The sequence below is a fragment of the Saccostrea cucullata genome, unplaced genomic scaffold (assembly GCF_032062105.1).
Source record: "Saccostrea cucullata isolate Sc308-1 unplaced genomic scaffold, CSIRO_AGI_Scuc_v1 ctg1501, whole genome shotgun sequence".
Classification (NCBI taxonomy): Eukaryota; Metazoa; Mollusca; class Bivalvia; order Ostreida; family Ostreidae; genus Saccostrea; species Saccostrea cuccullata.
Genome location: NW_026927204.1, coordinates 274,098 through 288,913, shown reverse-complemented (window position 1 = coordinate 288,913; position 14,816 = coordinate 274,098). Strand labels below are relative to the sequence as shown.

Below are 14,816 nucleotides of genomic sequence, written 5' to 3'. Positions count from 1 at the left end.
ATCCAAGATGCCTAAACTGAGAAAATTTGCTGATTCTAAGCCAATAAAAACCTGAGATATTCAAAAGTAGGTCACCGTGACCTACTTCTTGTTGGACATTCAATGTAACCGTAAGATGCCACAACTGACAAAGTTTGATGATTCCGAGCCAATAAGTACCAGATATAATCAAATATAGCCAAAAAATGTCAAAAGTAGGTCACAGTGACCTACTTTTTGGTTGACGTTCCCCAAAAACCCAAGGTGCCTAAACTGACAAAGTTTGATGATTCTAAGCTAATACGTACCTGAGATATTCAAAAGTAGGTCACAGTGACCTACTTTTTGGTCAACGTTCTCCGAAAACCCAAGGTGCCTAAACTGACAAAGTTTGATGATTATAAGCTAATATGTACCTGAGATATTCAAAAGTAGGTCACTGTGACCTACTTTTTGGTCAACATTCTCCGAAAACCCAAGGTGCATCATCTGACAAAGTTTGATGATTTTAGGTCAATAAGTACCAGAGATACTTAATTATAGCCACAAAATGTCAAAAGTAGGTCACTATGACCTACTTTTTGGTCGTCACTCTCCGAAAACCCAAGATGCATCAACTCACAAAGTTTGATGATTCTAAGCCAATAAGTACCGGAGATACTTAAATAAAGCCATAAAATGTCAAAAGTAGGTCACCATGACCTACTTTTTGGTCGTCACTCTCCGAAAACTAAATATGCATCCACTCACAAAGTTTGATGATTCTAAGCCAATAAATGCCTAAGATACTGAAATATAGCCATAAAATGTCGAAAGTAGGTCATCGTGACCTAAATTTTGGTTGACATTTTTCAAAGACCCAAGATGCATCTACTGACCAAGTCTGATGATCGTAGGTCTGAAGGTAATCAAAATATGCATTTTAAACAATTTGAAAACAAATGTCGGCAAAATTTAAAAAGTAGGTCACAGTGACCTACTTTGTTATAAAAATATTTAAGGTCCCTAGATGCATCAAAGTACAAGATTTGATGATTCTAAACCTCCCAGTGTCTGAAATAATGGGATTTAATGTTTTTAAAAGGATAAGTCATAAAGTTCAAAAAGTAGGTCACAGTGACCTACTTTTAAGTTGACATTGTTCAAGGACCCAAGATGCATCAACTGACAAAGTTTGATGATCATAGGCCTTAAAGTGTCCAAAATATGCCTTCAAATCAATTTGAAAACAAATCCCCGCAAAATTTAAAAAGTAGGTCACCGTGACCTACTTTTGAGTTAACATGATGTGAAGTCGTAAGATGCATCAACTTACAAGATTTGATGATTCTAGTCCTTACAGTAAGAAAAATATACACGTTTTTATTAATTGTAAATTTAGGTCAACTTTGAAGTGACCTTGAGACCACGCCCTTTGCCCCAGGGTCATGCCTTGAACAATTTTTAATCTTCAACCTATCCTGATCCTTGTATGTAAGTTTGGTGAAAATCTGCCTGGTGGTTCTGGAGAAGATTTTTTAGCAACCAGTACTTTTGGTTTTGTTTTCCTGATTATCTCCCCTTGTTTTAGGGTCCCAACCCTTATTTTAGTATAAATGGTAGCCCTTGGGCCAAGGATACCCTGTGACAAATTTGGTACTGATTGGCCAAGGGGTTCTTGAGTTATGGCCCATATTCTAAAAAGTTAACGCACACCGCACACCGCACACTGCACAAATGGCCATAGCATTAGCTCTTTGAGCCTTTGGCTCAGAAGAGCTAAAAATATCGAATGGGACGTTAAACAATATACAATCAATCAATCAATCGTTGAATGACGAACCCACTAAAACAATTTTAGGCTTTTGGAAAGACAAAATAGATCTACATATGGCTAAAGTGGTAGAATATAATGTACTTGGGAAAAAATGATCAAATAGTACATGTATTAACTAAATTAATTGAGCATTATTTACTTTCTTCGTGTAAGTAAACAACAGTGATTTCTATTCACTGATACTTTGTTCTGTTGATTATTTTTCCTGGGGGTTACAAATGTAAATGCCACGTACCCTAAAGTGAAAATTAACGAAGTTTAAGGAGGCTGGGGGTCATCAAATTGACCATCAGATATAGCAATGATATCTCAAGCTGTCAACTATCATTTGGCAAAGAAAAATTTCATACGTTTTAGTTTTGAAATTTGATCATTTTTGTATATCTTAACATGGAGCTCATCTTCTAAAGGAGATCAAAATAGTCTAAAAATGGCCAAAACCTCAGCCCCTTTAAGAAGCTATTACGTTTCAATGAAATAAAAAAGACAACTAATTGTATTCATCATTTTTTTTAAAATTCAGGTCGATTTTCTCACGTTTCACGGTTTGGATTTTGATGGAAAAAAAACAAATTTCGGCTTTTTTTTTACTGAATGTATCATTATTTTTTTTAATCGAAGAGGACAAATGAATATTTTAAAAACGGTCAATTCTCATTTCAGAAACAACCAAACTCACCACTCTCTGTAGTCTTTCGACGAATCACATTGGTTCGATCCAAAAATGTGAAGATCAAAGAGAAGGCTTTTCTAAATCCGATCGGAAGTTATGTAAACACGTGCATTTACTTCTTTGCGGAAAATAAGTCCAAAATAGTTCGATATAAAACGTACACACACATCAAATCATTGTTTGGGGACTCAAGGAACACGGATCAATGGTTCATTCACGAAAAAGCGTTTATTTGGATCTGTTGAGATTAGTTAACTTCTGTCCACTAATCTATGATAATGTGCCTATGCATATGAACATGTGAAATCTTGTTATTTCATATTTCAAGTGGATTAGCCGATATTTTAATTTTCAACTGGGTTTAACTAATCCCTTACATTAATCTCCCTGGCAAAGAGTTGTGAACAAATTTGCTTTAACAAGAGGCCCATGGGTCACATCGCTCACCTGAGCACTGTGGCGAGGAAAAGGTAGAAATTAGTTTATTATAGAAAAGTTTAAATCCAAAAGTAGTCCCATGACCAATCATGGCTTTGCTATTCTTGAGAAAATCATTTTTAAAGAATTTTTCTATATAAATGTCTATGTAAAACTTTGATCGGCCCAGGGGTCATGATTTGAACAAACTTGAATCTACACTACCTGAGGATGCTTCCATGTAAATATGATCAATTATGGCTTTACTACTCTTGAGAAGAAGATTTTTAAAGAATTTTCCTATATATTTCTATGTTAAAAACTTTGATCGGCCATTGTGGCCCCGCCCTACCCCCGGGTGTCATGATTTGTACAAACATAAATCTACACAACCTGAGGATGCTTCCATATAAATATGATCAAATATGGCTTTGCAATTTTTGAGAAGAAGATTTTAAAAAAACTTCTAATATTTCTATGTAAAACTTTGGTCAGCCATTTTGGCCCCGCCTTACTCCCGGGGGGGGTCATGTTTTGAACAAACTTGAATCTACACTACCTGAGGATGCTTCCGTATAAATATGATCAATTATGTCTTTACTATTCTTGAGAAGAAGATTTTTAAAGAATTTTCCTATATATTTCTATGTAAAACTTTGGTCGGCCATGGTGGCCCCGCCCTACTCCCGGGGGTCATGATTTGAACAAACTTGAATCTACACTACATGAGGATGCCTTCGGCTCAGGTGAGCTAAAAACTCTAATCTTAATTTATTACTGAACAGACTTCGGACACTGCTTCATTCATTTCTACTAAAAGAGAAGATGGTTACTTATTGGGTTAATTCAAACACCTTTTTACAGTACTCATGCAGTAGGCCAAATGTCATTAACTGTCTTTAAAAGCTACTATTTGTGGTTTACTTTATTTTATCAAGTAAAACAACTAAATATTACTATGTTATGATACATTTTTGGATAAATAGAGAATAACACATATCCTTTTCCATATCACATCCCATATCAGCCCGAGACACCAATCTCGGGCTGATATTGGTCGAGGGCTGATACAGGATGTGATGTGGAAAAGGATATGTTTTATTATGTTTATTACATACTTAGTAATAAATCAAAGGTCTGAAGGGCCATAATGGCTTACATGCTTGACAGGGATGTAAAGTGTAAAGGAAATGTAGTATGTAGTATACTGGAATATTACCAGTGTTTCCCCCAGAAATTTCTTAATGCAAGGTGGGAGTTTCACTGAATTGACGGCCTGCGGCGTGTCTTGGTTGAGTTAATTGTATCTAAATCCATATTTCAATGAAAAATACAAATTCACTTATAAATTCTTTTTTTTTAAAAATAAATGCTAAAAATATTTTGAACAAATTGTCAGTTTTTACTTATTAAAGATATATATTCCGTATTAGTGTTTTATTTTTAAAGAAATAAATATACGTGGTGTCTCATCAAGTTATAAAAGTTATATACTTTCTGCAAATAAGACAATTCTACTCCATCCTTTTTTAAAAGTTATGAAATATTATTTTGTAAAAAATATTCGGATATTAAACCGCCTCTTATTGAAATATTCATGATCACGTGGTCTCGCATGCTCACAGCAAACAATGGTCCAATCTCGTGAATGAGCCGAAAAGCATGATGGTCTACTTCGTTTTTACTACAAACACGCGGGTTAAGGAAATTTAGGATGCGATTTCAAATGACGGCTGGAAAGTCAATTTACAATTTTTTGAAACGTGTTTGAGAAAAATTGGAAGAATAGGTACTAATTGAGAATTCCCATGCTCACATTAACAAACAAATTCAGTTTTTTTGTTAAAAAGTACTTTGAAATACCGCTCATAAAGTCTCCACATGTAAACAAGACTCCAGTTTTTAAACTCGATATTCGTAAATTTGCTATGTAACTGGTTGAATTAGTTGTTGCTAAGTTATTACTACATGTAGAAATTTAAAGTTTATGCATTTATAAAAAAAAAGACTTAAGTTTCACGTTTTTTTTAAATTATCTCTATATTAAATCTCATGTGCATTGATCGTAGAAAATGTATTGAGTAGCATACTGTATGTTTCGAAGTTGTACACATTGTAAACATTGTCAATACGTGAGCACACCTCAGAGTTGGTTGCAGAAACTGTAAACAAACAGACCTGTACAATGGAGTGGGGAAAACTCTAATTTTTATCATTGTTAATCAACTGTATGCAAATGTGAGCATCAGGGATTAGTAGATAATAATGTACATAATGCATTAAGCGTGTAAATGCTTGGGAAAATGCATCATGTCTTTCCGAGAGCGATTTAAAAAATTAGCCTTTTCGAAAAACACATGTAGTATTTTATGTAGTAACCCATAAATACATTAAATGCAACTCATTGAGCTGATTGGTCGATTTGTCAGTCATGTCCAGGTGGTTCCTTACTGAACAGACGTCACAAAAAATAGTTTCCTTGATCAGCAGAGCGAGCGTTCGCGAGCGCTCGCCAAAATTCCTTATACCTCCAATAGTAATTTTGTCGAGCGCTCGCAAACGTTCGCTCTGCTGAACAGCCCTCTGATGATTCTCGCGATGCTTTTCCCGCGCACATGCGCAGATCCAGCATATACGTAAGTCCTTTATAAATATGCATGAGAATATCGTGTTCTTTTCCTGACCAGTGCTTTGTTAATACCGAATAATATTTCGTCCAATTTGCAAGAATGCTTCATTTTTGATAGCATATTATACTTCAGAAATTTTTGTTTGGTGTCAGCTGTGCAAAAATACTGATTAACACGGCATACATATCTTTAAAATTATTCAACAAAAGAGATCTAATCACAAAAAATTGTTCTATTAAAATTTTCTATACAGCCACTGTCTTTTTACAGTTTTATGTATTGTGTTATTTTTGCTTTCTACAAATACGCCCCTAATGACCCACCATTAACTTTTTTTTTTATGTCTCTACTTTTGCAGTCATCTTGAAACTTATGTCTTGTAGTAAACATGAGCACGATAAAATAGTTCTCGTCACTTCTTCAATTCTATTCTACTTTTGTTGTTTTGTTGTGAAAATTACTCAGCAAGTTCTTAATTACAAACCTTATTTTCATTTAATTTTCGCAACTGAGGACAAGATAAACCAAATTTCAAAAAAAAACTAAATTGAATAAACTCTTGTGAGGACGCGAAAGTATATTTTCCGATCGATAGTATCAACAGCGACATCTTGTAGGTAAGTCTAAATGAAAGAAAGAATGAAGTCAATATAGTGCCGTAAAGATACCGGGAGCTATATGGTTTCGTAAGCCATAAAAACAGAATATAACTTTAGAAAAAAAATAATGATCATGCATGGACTTCTGACTAGCTAATTGTCTACACGGTATGGGTATGTTTCTACAGTGCCTGGCCATAAGTGAGTCATAAATTTATTTATCCACTATATATTTCATTGAAAAACGCACTTTTCTAAAATACTATTAACAGTACGACATTTAACTCTGGATACGACATAGTCCAGACTTTTTACTACCATTTCTAATTATGATATCCAAAATATTTTTATATCACTTGGTGGGATTTCTTAGCACTTCTAAAGATATGAAGTCCTAAAACTCAGAATCCCATGAGAGAATGGTGGGATTTTCAGTCCCACCAAATATCCCACGTTTCTCCCATGGGAGAAAAAATGTCACATGGAATATTTTCTCCTAGGAGATTTTTTCTCCCATGAATTTGTTCAAATGGGATAAATCCCATGGATATTGACAATAAATTATTTTCTCCAATACATTGTTATAGTTGGTATATTTTCTATATATTATGATGAGAAATTTGTCATTGTCATACTGCATATGGGATATACGTACTGTACTTCTATTTCGAATGTGCCCGATCCGTATTTTGAAACAATCTTTCGTAAATTAGATGATCCTTACAATCAAAATTTTAAAATTAAGAGATTGTGTACCTAAATAAAATATTATCACAAGTTCTGTTTTTTTTAAAAAAAAGTTTGATTTACTCGTATTCAATGATAAATGATACAAACAAAAATATGGATGTCTGGATTGGTATTGGCCTAGTTTGGTTATAAATGACGTGGCTAAAAAAGTTCTTAAATATTAAGAATTTGTAAACTTTTTAATTTGTTCAAAGTTCAATCTTTCTACAACCATCCCTATTGTAAGTAAGTAAGTAAATTGTTTATTATAGTGACATGTGTTATACAGTACAATGAAAAACATTTCATACAATTAATATCCAAACACCCGGCCCATCGGACCTATATGTCACTTTTAACAAATTATATGAAAAACATATACACAAATGTTATGCATAGCGTTTTTTTGTATAACAGAGATTGCCTGTGCATGTATGAAAGGTATAATGATTTGAGGTCTCCTAGGAAAATTTGTTAAAAGAAAAATTACCCTCTCTTGATATGACATAGAAAAAGGTGGGTTACATTTAATACTATTAAATAACTCTGATCTGAAATTGGAATATTCTGTACAATGTAATAACAGGGGCCACATCGCTCACCTGAGCAAATCGGCGAGGAAAAAGCACAAATCAGATGAGAACAGAAAAGTTTACCGTGGGGGGGGGGGGGGCTTTGAATTTTAATACTACTTGAGAATGCCTTCATATCAATACAGTATATGACTTTGCTGTTCTTGTTAAAAAGATTTTTTAAAACATTTTGTTCCTGTATATTACTTTGTAATAATTTGAATTTGATTCCCCATTGTTTCCCTTCCAACCCCAAAGGGCCATGATTTAAACAAATTTAAATCTTCGATACATGAGGATGCTTACATGTCAGTATCACTAAACAAAGCTTTTCTGTTCTTGGATTTTCCCCTTTAATTTTCTAAGTAAAACTTTGATCCACCATTGTGTCCCCACCTTCCCCTTAGGAGTTATAATTTGAACAAATTAAATGCTACATTACCAGAAAATGCTTCCATATAAATACTGGTATCACTAATCATGGCTTTGCTTTTTCTTGAGAAGATTTTTTCAATATATTGTAATGTAAAACTTAGATTCCCCATTGTGGCCCCACCCTATCCCTGGGGGTTTGATTTGAACAAACAAGAATCTACACTACCTGAGGATGTTTCCATATAAATATCACTAATCATGGCTTTGAAGTACTTGAGAAGATTTTAAAAGATTTCCATATATAAATCTTTGATTGGCCATTGTGGCCCCACCCTTGTCCCAGGGAACATGATTTGAATTCTGGAATCTTCACTACCTTAGGATGATTCCACATGAGTTTCATCTTTCCTGTCTCAATGGTTCTTGGGAAGAAAATTTTTAAAGATTTTCCCTATATATTCCTATGTAAAACTTTGATCGACCATTGTGGCCCCATCCTAGCCCCAGGGGTCATGATTTGAACAAATTTGAATTTTCAAAACCTGACGATGATTCCACAAGAGTTTCATATTTTCTAGCCCATTGGTTCTTGAGAAGAAGATTTTAAAAGATTTTTCCTATATATTCCTATGTAGAAATTTGACCGGCCATTGTGGCCACACACTACCCCCGGGGATCATGAATTGAAGAAACTTGAATCTACACTACCTAAGGATGATTCAACATGAGTTTTATCTTTCCTGGTCCATTGGTTCTTGAGAAGAAGATTTTTAAAGATTTTTTCCTATATATTCCTATGTAAAATTTGATCGGCAATTGTGGCCCCATCCTACCCCCAGGGGTAATGATTTGAACAATCTTGAATCTACACTACCTAAGGATGATTCCACATGAGTTTTATCTTTCCTGGTCCATTGGTTCTTGAGAAGAAGATTTTTAAAGATTTTTCCTATATATTCCTATGTAAAACTTTGATCGGCAATTGTGGCCCCATCGTAACCCGGGGGTCATGATTTGAACAAACTTGAATCTACACTACCTGAGGATGATTCCACATGTGTTTCATCTTTCCTGGCCCAGTGATTCTTGAGAAGAAGATTTTCATAGGATGTCATTAATTTTTCATAAATTCATAATTATCTCCCCTTGGAAGAGGGCGTGGTCCTTGATTTAAACAACTTGAATCCCCTTTAACCAAGGATACTTTGTGGCAAGTTTGGTTAAAATTCGATCAGTGGTTCTTGAAAAAATGAAAATGTGAAAAGTTAACGACGACGACAGACAACGGACAAATTTTGATCAGAAAAGCTTACATGAGCCTTCGGCTCAGGTGAGCTAAAAAGTGGTACTCGTCTTCTTCATCTTTTGAACAAAAATTACATAACCTATCTTCTAATGATTCCCCTTTATATCTTCCAGTTTCAACTCTAATCATCAATCTAAACAATTTTTGGTCACTTAAAATCCTATTATTGTGGGGGAAAATCAATATCTTTGCGGTTAAACTTATTCATTTGACTAATATAAATATAACTAATGTTGTTATTTCACATCTCCCCACTTTACCCATACATGCTTTATGCATGTAGTTGAAACTGGTTGAGCAGTTGCAGTGAAACTGAAAATGTTCATGTTAAAGCTATCGCGCAAGAATATATAAAGCGTTATGTGTATTAAATGTAATACGGTGTCGGTCTTATTTCTCTTCTCTACTTAATATCGTTTTACAAACAGCGTGACAGTTTGCTTGATAGTAGGGCTGTGTATTGAGCAAAAAATTTCGATACGTTACGATACAATATTTTTTAAAGCGATATGCGATATATTGGATTCTAAAACAAGTCCATCAAAAAAGGCTTATTAATCACTTAATGTATGGATTTCATAAAAAAAAATTGTGTTTTATTACCCATTTTAAAGTTCTTATCCCATAGTCAGTAAATAAAACACTTCCAATTGAAACTTTTAATGACTGTAAAATCAACATGTTAAAATAAAGTTGTTATGTAATTTATAATAACTATAAAAACTGTGTTATTTAATTGATAAATCTTTAATTATTGATCAGTTTTAATTCAAAAAAGTTAAAAATAATCTTTGCTGATTGAAATTCCCATCTTTTTAGCAGAATTAGAGGAAAAACTGCTTGTCCGATACTTATTGGAAGTAATTTTTCGATACGATATTTTTCTTGAATATCGATACGTATCGATATATCGATATATTGATACAGCCCTACTTGATAGGGCATGATAAAATTTTGTATGCCGATTATCATTTTACTCATCGATTGGACGATTGATTTCAATGGAATCAATAATACTTTGCATATGAATTAGAGAACCCAACAATACCGCTGACAATACTGACCAATCGTTTTGAATGACACGTTTACGAGTATGCAGTAAACAACAATTACATGTGGACGGACAAAGCAAGTTTTACAACCTATAATGATAGCTACATTAGTATAACAGTAGCATAGTAGCCTTGCTTACTAATTCCATTCTTTGAGTTTTCTTATACATGTACGTAGGCCTATATAAAACCCCATGCGGTCAAATCACAACAAATATAATACACGCTTTTTTTAAGGACAGAAAGCAGTCTTAGACAGACCACGTGTTGCTGGTGAGTACAAACGCCGCACTGGTGAACAATCATTCAATATGATTGGACAGTATCATCAGCATATTGTTGTATTCTGAGTTTTATGGAACGCCATCCCTGCCTTATAGCATACAACTATGCATTTATTACGTCAATTTATCATTACGTGATGTGAACATCTCTTTACGTTATGTCCATATGGGATGATGAAAATATATCTTAACATCATGTCAATGCTGCATTACATGAAGTAAATACATCCTTTCATTATGTCAGCACTTCATAACTTGAAGTAAAAAATTCATTATGTGAAGTGATAATGTGTTTACATTGTGTTAAAACTTCATTACGTGAAATGAATATTTCTTTACATCATTTCATTTCTTTAATATGTGAGGTCAAAATTGCATTACGTCAAGTAAATTGTGTTTTATAATTAAACTTATCATCACATGAAGTCAAAAGCCCATTCCTTTTTGAGAGTGTATATTTCTATTGTATCAAAGTATTATTACGTGATATGGATTTATCTTTATTTTACCCCGAGGGCATCATGATGTGAGGTGAACACATCTTACCTTTATGTCAGTGCTTTATTACGTGGTGTAAAAAGTGTATAACATAATGTGAACATATCTTTATATTATATCAACACTTTATTACATTATGTCAAAACTCCATACCGTGATATGGATATATTATAACGTTATGCCACCTCTTTCTTATGTGATTTAAGAATATCTTTATATTGTGTTAACTCTTTATCATGTGGATTCCAAGTTCATAACCTGATGCAAAAATACATTTACATTATCTCAAAGCTGTATATCTAGTATATAATAAATGTTGACGACCGTGTTTTAATGACTGGTAACAAGGGGGGGGGGGGGGGGGTCGTGATTGATTAGAACAAATTACAGGCACATAATATCAACCCCCCTCTTTTCCCAGACATAACTTTTCTATAGAAAATGTAATGTTCATTGAAACTGTACAGCCCCCCCCCCCCCACCCCCACTTCTTGTTGAAATATAGTCCACTAAGGGTAATATAATATATCTTGAAAAAAATAGGATTGATTGAAGTTGGACCACTCTCCCCGAAATAGGATTTTCGGGCTTGGACATTTTTTTTCTTGGCTTGTTTAGTTTTTTCGGATAAATGATTTTTTTTATTGGCTGACCTCCTCTTTCAAAAAAATGATGCTACGTCACTGGAGTTAGTAATTTTTTTTAATCATTCCAGGGCCAGAATTCTGTTACAAAAATCTACCAGTCGCTCATCTAAATCAATTGAATATGCCTTAGAAGCATGCATGGGCACATATCAGTGGCAGATATGGGAATCTTGAACAAGGAAGGGGGACGGTATATGGTTGGAGACCAAGGGCGGAAAGCGGAGAAGCTCTCAGGATTTATAGTTTTATAGAAAAAAGTTTTCAACTTAATTCAGCTAAACTTAATGTGAAACTAATGCAATGTCCTACAAAGTTTAAGACTTTTATATATATATATAAAAAAAATTCAAAATAAAAAGAAAAAAATGATTGCTGCACGACTTATAATATTTGATTTACCGGTATTTAATTATCAGATTAAAGTAAACACCATTGAATTTCGACGTGACTTTAATTCACAGTCGCAGTGTTAAGGCTTTGCATGTTTCAAGATTGTCAATCATTTGTCGCTTAAAGTTTTCATTTAAAGATGTCATTCCGAAATCGCTGAGAATCTCTTCTACGACAGTTTTCTCTCCCGCCATTTTAGTGCTTGCGGAACGCGGAAAATACGTTATGCTCATATAAAGGCCGAGGATACCCGCGTTCGCATAACGTAATAGTGAATCGACATAATGTAGAAGAGTGCGCACAGTATGGCAAGAGCTTTTCACATCAGTTAATAAAAACTAAGATTGTCATGAAAAGTAAACATAACGAAATGCAAGTTGACGAAATAAAATTGTAGTATGTGTAAATGTCATAAAGAGTTGATATAATGTAAAGGAAAGTTAACACGATGCAATAGTAGTGTGGGTTAATGTCATAAAGAGTTGACATAATGTAATGGAAGGTTGGCACAATGCAATAGTAGGGTGGGTTAATGTCATAAAGAGTTGACATAATGTAATGGAAGGTTGACACAATGCAATAGTAGTGTGGGTTAATGTCATAAAGAGTTGACATAATGTAATGGAAGGTTGGCACAATGCAATAGTAGGGTGGGTTAATGTCATAAAGAGTTGACATAATGTAATGGAAGGTTGACACAATGCAATAGTAGTGTTCTGCTATAAGGCAGTGACGGCGTTCCATAGAGTTTCATATGCAAATTATTATTGATTCCACTGAAATCAAACATCCAATGGATGAGTAAAATGATAATCAGCACACAAAATTTTAGCACGCCCTATCAAGCAAACTGTCACGCTGTTTGTAAAACGATATATTTCAATTCCATATATAAGACGATTGGTCACCCTCACGGGCTGGTGCACACTGACCTAAAAGGACTAGTGTTTAGATCGATTGTTTGTTAAACTGTCCTGTCTATGGTATTCTCCATACAAAAATATATCACTAGTCATAATTCACAATTAAATAAAAATAAAGAGGATTAAAAGAACTAGAAACTCTTATTGCTACAGCAACAAAAAAGGTCTTCCGTTCTTCTCTATATATCTGTATGAATGATTTTTCTATGTTAAAAACAGACATATGATATTAACAAATAATTTAAACTGAAAAATAAATAAAAAAAAAAAACAGAATTTACATTCTGAGTACAGGAAAACAAACGGCCGGAGGTGTATTTTACCGAGATTTTCGATGTTACTAAAGCCATTTGTTGTCTTGATAACATATGTATAATCATTTCAAATATATGGGGCACCGTTTTGGTATTTACTGCCAAAAAGTGATATCACCTATTCGAATAGGTGATATCACTTATTCAAATAGGTGATATCACCTATTCGAATAGGTGATATCACCTATTGGAAATGAACAGGTGATATCACCTATTCGAATAAGTGATATCACCTATTCGTGCTGAATAGGTGATATCTTCTATTCGAATAGGTGATATCAGCTATTCAATTTGAATTGGTGATATCACCAATTCGAATGGGTCATATCACCTATTCGAATTTCTTACAACATTAAATAATGAATGCTCCCTATAATATACTGATTTATCACTGGAACCAAGAAAATTCGGACTACCCAGTTTTTATGCGTTTTTCCAATTTTTCTTAAAGTTTTCTCGATAGATAAGTGAAATAAATTAATTTGTGAGCAAAACAAACTACAATTTCTATTAGGGTTGATTAAAATTAATGCAAAACTGTAAGGCCATGTAAGTCTCGTTTACTTTCACTTTCGTTTTATAACTTCCGGGTATCTGAGCGTTCTTGGAGACAATGGATTACCGCTTCGCATTAGGTTTTAAGCGGACTAGTAGAGCCTGTCATATCGTTTGTTTCCCGATTATTGAAAAGAAGAGGAGAAACTGGATTAAGTTATACAGGTTAACAGCCTTTAATCGCTTTATTGTTTTATACAAGAGGCCCATGGGCCTTATAGGTCACCAGAGCATTATGCAACAACTTTCCAGTGATTGAATTTGATTCATGTTTTAAGCCAGATCTATGGCATTCACAATTTTGAAAGAGGCACCATTGATCATCATAACTACATGTATACACTTAGCAGTTGCTGAGTTTAGTTACTTAATACCCATAGGCAAGGTAGGGGAACAAAAAATGCATTTCAACTAATCAGTAATATTCAGCAATAATCAATAGTGCCCCTACCACACATGAACCCCTGACCCTTAGGCCTAGATCCACACATTGCATAATTTATGAAAAGGCATCCTTGCTTTTCAAAAATATTTGATTAATACCAAGAAGCAAATTTCAAACAATTCATTCATTTTCAGTATATAAGTACAGCCCCCCCCCCCCCACCTCTATGGTACCCCTGACCCTGGGGCCTTGAAATTCACAATTCTGGAAGATTATGGCCCTTGCTCATCATAACTATATAGGTAGTTCATCTGCTTAATACCCAGGATCAGAGAAGAAAATTTTCAAAGATTTAATGTACTTTCACTATATAATCAATAGAGCCCAGTCCTAAAACCAGAACCCCTGACCCTGGGGCCATAAAATTCACAATTTTGGTGGAGGTACTCTTGCTCATCATAACTATGCACTTAGTTAGTCTATTTAATACCCAGGGGCAGAGAAGGAGATTTTCAAAGAATTCATGTATTTTCACTATATAATCAATAGAGCCCCGTCCTAACACCAGAACCCCTGACCTTGGGGCCATAAAATTCAAAATTTTGGTAGAGGTACTCTTGCTCATCATAATTATGTAATTAGTTTATTTATTTAATACCTAGGAGCAGAGAA

At 34.2% G+C, this 14,816-nt stretch overlaps 1 long non-coding RNA gene across 1 annotated transcript in view; it reads left to right on the top strand.

Moving 5' to 3' along the window:
- Positions 1 to 13,595: 13,595 nt before the first annotated feature.
- LOC134273711 (uncharacterized) overlaps positions 13,596 to 14,816 on the top strand; it is a 28,559-nt gene continuing 27,338 nt past the window's right edge. The window contains exon 1 of the long non-coding RNA XR_009993475.1: positions 13,596 to 13,924. This is a non-coding gene — a long non-coding RNA (uncharacterized LOC134273711). The remainder of the gene's footprint in view (positions 13,925 to 14,816) is intronic.